This window comes from Camellia sinensis, chromosome 14 (genome assembly GCF_055761805.1).
Source record: "Camellia sinensis isolate YWXY chromosome 14, ASM5576180v1, whole genome shotgun sequence".
NCBI lineage: Eukaryota > Viridiplantae > Streptophyta > Magnoliopsida > Ericales > Theaceae > Camellia > Camellia sinensis.
Window position 1 is genome coordinate 117,923,625 of NC_138974.1, and position 8,513 is coordinate 117,932,137.

Genomic DNA, 8,513 nt, shown 5'->3' on the forward strand with positions numbered 1-8,513 from the left:
AATCGTATTGCCCAAGAAATGGTTTGTAAACGCCGTATTTACATATCTGCCACTGTGCAGGAGAATCCGTATAGGTGTTCGAGTGTTCGAACCGTAATGCGCAAGAAATGGCATGTAAACCCCGTATTTACATATCTGCCACTGTGCAGGAGAATCCGTATAGGTGTTCGAGTGTTCGAACCGTATTGCGCAAGAAATGGTATGTAAACCCCGTATTTACATATCTGCCACTGTGCAGAAGAATCCGTATGGGTGTTCGAGTGTTCGAACCGTATTGCCCAAGAAATGGTACGGAAACCCCGTATTTACATATCTGCCACTGTGCAGGAGAATCCGTATAGGTGTTCGAGTGTTCGAACCGTAATGCGCAAGAAATGGTATGTAAACCCTGTATTTACATATCTGCCACTGTGCAGGAGAATCCGTATAGGTGTCCGAGTGTTCGAACCGAATTGCCCAAGAAATGGTTTGTAAACGCCGTATTTACATATCTGCCACTGTGCAGGAGAATCCGTATAGGTGTTCGAGTGTTCGAACCGTAATGCGCAAGAAATGGTATGTAAACCCCGTATTTACATATCTGCCACTGTGCAGGAGAATCCGTATAGGTGTTCGAGTGTTCGAACCGTAACGCGCAAGAAATGGTATGTAAACCCCGTATTTACATATCTGCCACTGTGCAGGAGAATCCGTATAGGTGTTCGAGTGTTCGAACCGTATTGCCCAAGAAATGGTTTGTAAACGCCGTATTTACATATCTGCCACTGTGTAGGAGAATCCGTATAGGTGTTCGAGTGTTCGAACCGTATTGCCCAAGAAATGGTTTGTAAACGCCGTATTTACATATCTGCCACTGTGTAGGAGAATCCGTATAGGTGTTCGAGTGTTCGAACCGTAATGCGCAAGAAATGGTATGCAAACCCCGTATTTACATATCTGCCACTGTGCAGGAGAATCCGTATAGGTGTCCGAGTGTTCGAACCGAATTGCCCAAGAAATGGTTTGTAAACGCCGTATTTACATATCTGCCACTGTGCAGGAGAATCCGTACAGGTGTTCGAGTGTTCGAACCGTAATGCGCAAGAAATGGTATGTAAACCCCGTATTTACATATCTGCCACTGTGCAGGAGAATCCGTATAGGTGTTCGAGTGTTCGAACCGTATTGCCCAAGAAATGGTTTGTAAACGCCGTATTTACATATCTGCCACTGTGCAGGAGAATCCGTATAGGTGTTCGAGTGTTCGAACCGTAATGCGCAAGAAATGGTATGTAAACCCCGTATTTACATATCTGCCACTGTGCAGGAGAATCCGTATAGGTGTTCGAGTGTTCGAACCGTATTGCGTAAGAAATGGTTTGTAAACCCCGTATTTACATATCTGCCACTGTGCAGGAGAATCCGTATAGGTGTTCGAGTGTTCGACCCGTATTGCGCAAGAAATGGTATGTAAACCCCGTATTTACATATCTGCCACTGTGCAGGAGAATCCGTGTAGGTGTCTGAGTGTTCGAACCGAATTGCCCAAGAAATGGTTTGTAAACGCCGTATTTACATATCTGCCACTGTGCTGGAGAATCCGTATAGGTGTTCGAGTGTTCGAACCGTATTGCCCAAGAAATGGTTTGTAAACGCCGTATTTACATATCTGCCACTGTGCAGGAGAATCCGTACAGGTGTTCGAGTGTTCGAACCGTAATGCGCAAGAAATGGTATGTAAACCCCGTATTTACATATCTGCCACTGTGCTGGAGAATCCGTGTAGGTGTTCGAGTGTTCGAATCGTATTGCCCAAGAAATGGTTTGTAAACGCCGTATTTACATATCTGCCACTGTGCAGGAGAATCCGTATAGGTGTTCGAGTGTTCGAACCGTAATGCGCAAGAAATGGCATGTAAACCCCGTATTTACATATCTGCCACTGTGCAGGAGAATCCGTATAGGTGTTCGAGTGTTCGAACCGTATTGCGCAAGAAATGGTATGTAAACCCCGTATTTACATATCTGCCACTGTGCAGAAGAATCCGTATGGGTGTTCGAGTGTTCGAACCGTATTGCCCAAGAAATGGTACGGAAACCCCGTATTTACATATCTGCCACTGTGCAGGAGAATCCGTATAGGTGTTCGAGTGTTCGAACCGTAATGCGCAAGAAATGGTATGTAAACCCTGTATTTACATATCTGCCACTGTGCAGGAGAATCCGTATAGGTGTCCGAGTGTTCGAACCGAATTGCCCAAGAAATGGTTTGTAAACGCCGTATTTACATATCTGCCACTGTGCAGGAGAATCCGTATAGGTGTTCGAGTGTTCGAACCGTAATGCGCAAGAAATGGTATGTAAACCCCGTATTTACATATCTGCCACTGTGCAGGAGAATCCGTATAGGTGTTCGAGTGTTCGAACCGTAATGCGCAAGAAATGGTATGTAAACCCCGTATTTACATATCTGCCACTGTGCAGGAGAATCCGTATAGGTGTTCGAGTGTTCGAACCGTATTGCCCAAGAAATGGTTTGTAAACGCCGTATTTACATATCTGCCACTGTGTAGGAGAATCCGTATAGGTGTTCGAGTGTTCGAACCGTAATGCGCAAGAAATGGTATGCAAACCCCGTATTTACATATCTGCCACTGTGCAGGAGAATCCGTATAGGTGTCCGAGTGTTCGAACCGAATTGCCCAAGAAATGGTTTGTAAACGCCGTATTTACATATCTGCCACTGTGCAGGAGAATCCGTACAGGTGTTCGAGTGCTCGAACCGTAATGCGCAAGAAATGGTATGTAAACCCCGTATTTACATATCTGCCACTGTGCAGGAGAATCCGTATAGGTGTTCGAGTGTTCGAACCGTATTGCCCAAGAAATGGTTTGTAAACGCCGTATTTACATATCTGCCACTGTGCAGGAGAATCCGTATAGGTGTTCGAGTGTTCGAACCGTAATGCGCAAGAAATGGTATGTAAACCCCGTATTTACATATTTGCCACTGTGCAGGAGAATCCGTATAGGTGTTCGAGTGTTCGAACCGTATTGCGCAAGAAATGGTTTGTAAACCCCGTATTTACATATCTGCCACTGTGCAGGAGAATCCGTATAGGTGTTCGAGTGTTCGGCCCGTATTGCGCAAGAAATGGTATGTAAACCCCGTATTTACATATCTGCCACTGTGCAGGAGAATCCGTGTAGGTGTCTGAGTGTTCGAACCGAATTGCCCAAGAAATGGTTTGTAAACGCCGTATTTACATATCTGCCACTGTGCAGGAGAATCCGTATAGGTGTTCGAGTGTTCGAACCGTATTGCCCAAGAAATGGTTTGTAAACGCCGTATTTACATATCTGCCACTGTGCAGGAGAATCCGTACAGGTGTTCGAGTGTTCGAACCGTAATGCGCAAGAAATGGTATGTAAACCCCGTATTTACATATCTGCCACTGTGCTGGAGAATCCGTGTAGGTGTTCGAGTGTTCGAATCGTATTGCCCAAGAAATGGTTTGTAAACGCCGTATTTACATATCTGCCACTGTGCAGGAGAATCCGTATAGGTGTTCGAGTGTTCGAACCGTAATGCGCAAGAAATGGTATGTAAACCCCGTATTTACATATATGCCACTGTGCAGGAGAATCCGTATAGGTGTTCGAGTGTTCGAACCGTATTGCGCAAGAAATGGTTTGTAAACCCCGTATTTACATATCCGCCACTGTGCAGGTGAATCCGTATAGGTGTTCGAGTGTTCGACCCGTATTGCGCAAGAAATGGTATGTAAACCCCGTATTTACATATCTGCCACTGTGCAGGAGAATCCGTGTAGGTGTCCGAGTGTTCGAACCGAATTGCCCAAGAAATGGTTTGTAAACGCCGTATTTACATATCTGCCACTGTGCAGGAGAATCCGTATAGGTGTTCGAGTGTTCGAACCGTATTGCCCAAGAAATGGTTTGTAAACGCCGTATTTACATATCTGCCACTGTGCAGGGGAATCCGTACAGGTGTTCGAGTGTTCGAACCGTAATGCGCAAGAAATGGTATGTAAACCCCGTATTTACATATCTGCCACTGTGCAGCAGAATCCGTATAGGTGTTCGAGTGTTCGAACCGTATTGCGCAAGAAATGGTTTGTAAACCCCGTATTTACATATCTGCCACTGTGCAGGAGAATCCGTATAGGTGTTCGAGTGTTCGAACCGTATTGGGCAAGAAATGGTATGTAAACCCCGTATTTACATATCTGCCACTGTGCAGGGGAATCCGAGTAGTTGTCCGAGTGTTCGAACCGAATTGCCCAAGAAATGGTTTGTAAACGCCGTATTTACATATCTTCCACTGTGCAGGAGACTCCGTATAGGTGTTCGAGTGTTCGAACCGTATTGCCCAAGAAATGGTTTGTAAACGCCGTATTTACATATCTTCCACTGTGCAGGAGAATCCGTACAGGTGTTCGAGTGTTCAAACCATAATGCGCAAGAAATGGTATGTAAACCCCGTATTTACATATCTGCCACTGTGCAGGAGAATCCGTGTAGGTGTTCGAGTGTTCGAATCGTATTGCCCAAGAAATGGTTTGTAAACGCCGTATTTACATATCTGCCACTGTGCAGGAGAATCCGTATAGGTGTTCGAGTGTTCGAACCGTAATGCGCAAGAAATGGTATGTAAACCCCGTATTTACATATCTGCCACTGTGCAGGAGAATCCGTATAGGTGTTCGAGTGTTCGAACCGTATTGCGCAAGAAATGGTATGTAAACCCCGTATTTACATATCTGCCACTGTGCAGGAGAATCCGTATAGGTGTTCGAGTGTTCGAACCGTATTGCGCAAGAAATGGTATGTAAACCCCGTATTTACATATCTGCCACTGTGCAGAAGAATCCGTATGGGTGTTCGAGTGTTCGAACCGTATTGCCCAAGAAATGGTACGGAAACCCCGTATTTACATATCTGCCACTGTGCAGGAGAATCCGTATAGGTGTTCGAGTGTTCGAACCGTAATGCGCAAGAAAATGGTATGTAAACCCTGTATTTACATATCTGCCACTGTGCAGGAGAATCCGTATAGGTGTCCGAGTGTTCGAACCGAATTGCCCAAGAAATGGTTTGTAAACGCCGTATTTACATATCTGCCACTGTGCAGGAGAATCCGTACAGGTGTTCGAGTGTTCGAACCGTAATGCGCAAGAAATGGTATGTAAACCCCGTATTTACATATCTGCCACTGTGTAGGAGAATCCGTATAGGTGTTCGAGTGTTCGAACCGTATTGCGCAAGAAATGGTTTGTAAACGCCGTATTTACATATCTGCCACTGTGCAGGAGAATCCGTATAGGTGTTCGAGTGTTCGAACCGAATTGCCCAAGAACTGGTATGTAAACCCCGTATTTACATATCTGCCACTGTGCAGGAGAATCCGTACAGGTGTTCGAGTGTTCGAACCGTAATGCGCAAGAAATGGTATGTAAACCCCGTATTTACATATCAGCCACTGTGCAGGAGAATCCGTATAGGTGTTCGAGTGTTCGAACCGTATTGCCCAAGAAATGGTTTGCAAACGCCGTATTTACATATCTCCCACTGTGCAGGAGAATCCGTATAGGTGTTCGAGTGTTCGAACCGTAATGCGCAAGAAATGGTATGTAAACCCCGTATTTACATATCTGCCACTGTGCAGGAGAATCCGTATAGGTGTTCGAGTGTTCGAACCGTATTGCGCAAGAAATGGTTTGTAAACCCCGTATTTACATATCTGCCACTGTGCAGGAGAATCCGTATAGGTGTTCGAGTGTTCGAACCGTATTGCGCAAGAAATGGTATGTAAACCCCGTATTTACATATCTGCCACTGTGCAGAAGAATCCGTATAGGTGTTCGAGTGTTCGAACCGTAATGCGCAAGAAATGGTATGTAAAACCCGTATTTACATATCTGCCACTGTGCAGGAGAATCCGTATAGGTGTTCGAGTGTTCGAACCGTAATGCGCAAGAAATGGTATGTAAACCCCGTATTTACATATCTGCCACTGTGCAGGAGAATCCGTATAGGTGTTCGAGTGTTCGAACCGTATTGCCCAAGAAATGGTTTGTAAACGCCGTATTTACATATCTGCCACTGTGTAGGAGAATCCGTATAGGTGTTCGAGTGTTCGAACCGTAATGCGCAAGAAATGGTATGCAAACCCCGTATTTACATATCTGCCACTGTGCAGGAGAATCCGTATAGGTGTCCGAGTGTTCGAACCGAATTGCCCAAGAAATGGTTTGTAAACGCCGTATTTACATATCTGCCACTGTGCAGGAGAATCCGTACAGGTGTTCGAGTGTTCGAACCGTAATGCGCAAGAAATGGTATGTAAACCCCGTATTTACATATCTGCCACTGTGCAGGAGAATCCGTATAGGTGTTCGAGTGTTCGAACCATATTGCCCAAGAAATGGTTTGTAAACGCCGTATTTACATATCTGCCACTGTGCAGGAGAATCCGTATAGGTGTTCGAGTGTTCGAACCGTATTGCGCAAGAAATGGTATGTAAACCCCGTATTTACATATCTGCCACTGTGCAGAAGAATCCGTATGGGTGTTCGAGTGTTCGAACCGTATTGCGCAAGAAATGGTTTGTAAACCCCGTATTTACATATCTGCCACTGTGCAGGAGAATCCGTATAGGTGTTCGATTGTTCGACCCGTATTGCGCAAGAAATGGTATGTAAACCCCGTATTTACATATCTGCCACTGTGCAGGAGAATCCGTATAGGTGTTCGAGTGTTCGACCCGTATTGCGCAAGAAATGGTATGTAAACCCCGTATTTACATATCTGCCACTGTGCAGGAGAATCCGTGTAGGTGTCTGTGTGTTCGAACCGAATTGCCCAAGAAATGGTTTGTAAACGCCGTATTTACATATCTGCCACTGTGCAGGAGAATCCGTATAGGTGTTCGAGTGTTCGAACCGTATTGCCCAAGAAATGGTTTGTAAACGCCGTATTTACATATCTGCCACTGTGCAGGAGAATCCGTACAAGTGTTCGAGTGTTCGAACCGTAATGCGCAAGAAATGGTATGTAAACCCCGTATTTACATATCTGCCACTGTGCTGGAGAATCCGTGTAGGTGTTCGAGTGTTCGAATCGTATTGCCAGAGAAATGGCTTGTAAACGCCGTATTTACATATCTGCCACTGTGCAGGAGAATCCGTATAGGTGTTCGAGTGTTCGAACCGTAATGCGCAAGAAATGGTATGTAAACCCCGTATTTACATATCTGCCACTGTGCAGGAGAATCCGTATAGGTGTTCGAGTGTTCGAACCGTATTGCGCAAGAAATGGTATGTAAACCCCGTATTTACATATCTGCCACTGTGCAGGAGAATCCGTATAGGTGTTCGAGTATTCGAACCGTATTGCGCAAGAAATGGTATGTAAACCCCGTATTTACATATCTGCCACTGTGCAGAAGAATCCGTATGGGTGTTCGAGTGTTCGAACCGTATTGCCCAAGAAATGGTACGGAAACCCCGTATTTACATATCTGCCACTGTGCAGGAGAATCCGTATAGGTGTTCGAGTGTTCGAACCGTAATGCGCAAGAAATGGTATGTAAACCCTGTATTTACATATCTGCCACTGTGCAGGAGAATCCGTATAGGTGTCCGAGTGTTCGAACCGAATTGCCCAAGAAATGGTTTGTAAACGCCGTATTTACATATCTGCCACTGTGCAGGAGAATCCGTACAGGTGTTCGAGTGTTCGAACCGTAATGCGCAAGAAATGGTATGTAAACCCCGTATTTACATATCTGCCACTGTGTAGGAGAATCCGTATAGGTGTTCGAGTGTTCGAACCGTATTGCGCAAGAAATGGTTTGTAAACGCCGTATTTACATATCTGCCACTGTGCAGGAGAATCCGTATAGGTGTTCGAGTGTTCGAACCGAATTGCCCAAGAACTGGTATGTAAACCCCGTATTTACATATCTGCCACTGTGCAGGAGAATCCGTACAGGTGTTCGAGTGTTCGAACCGTAATGCGCAAGAAATGGTATGTAAACCCCGTATTTACATATCAGCCACTGTGCAGGAGAATCCGTATAGGTGTTCGAGTGTTCGAACCGTATTGCCCAAGAAATGGTTTGCAAACGCCGTATTTACATATCTCCCACTGTGCAGGAGAATCCGTATAGGTGTTCGAGTGTTCGAACCGTAATGCGCAAGAAATGGTATGTAAACCCCGTATTTACATATCTGCCACTGTGCAGGAGAATCCGTAAAGGTGTTCGAGTGTTCGAACCGTATTGCGCAAGAAATGGTTTGTAAACCCCGTATTTACATATCTGCCACTGTGCAGGAGAATCCGTATAGGTGTTCGAGTGTTCGAACCGTATTGCGCAAGAAATGGTATGTAAACCCCGTATTTACATATCTGCCACTGTGCAGAAGAATCCGTATAGGTGTTCGAGTGTTCGAACCGTAATGCGCAAGAAATGGTATGTAAAACCCGTATTTACATATCTGCCACTGTG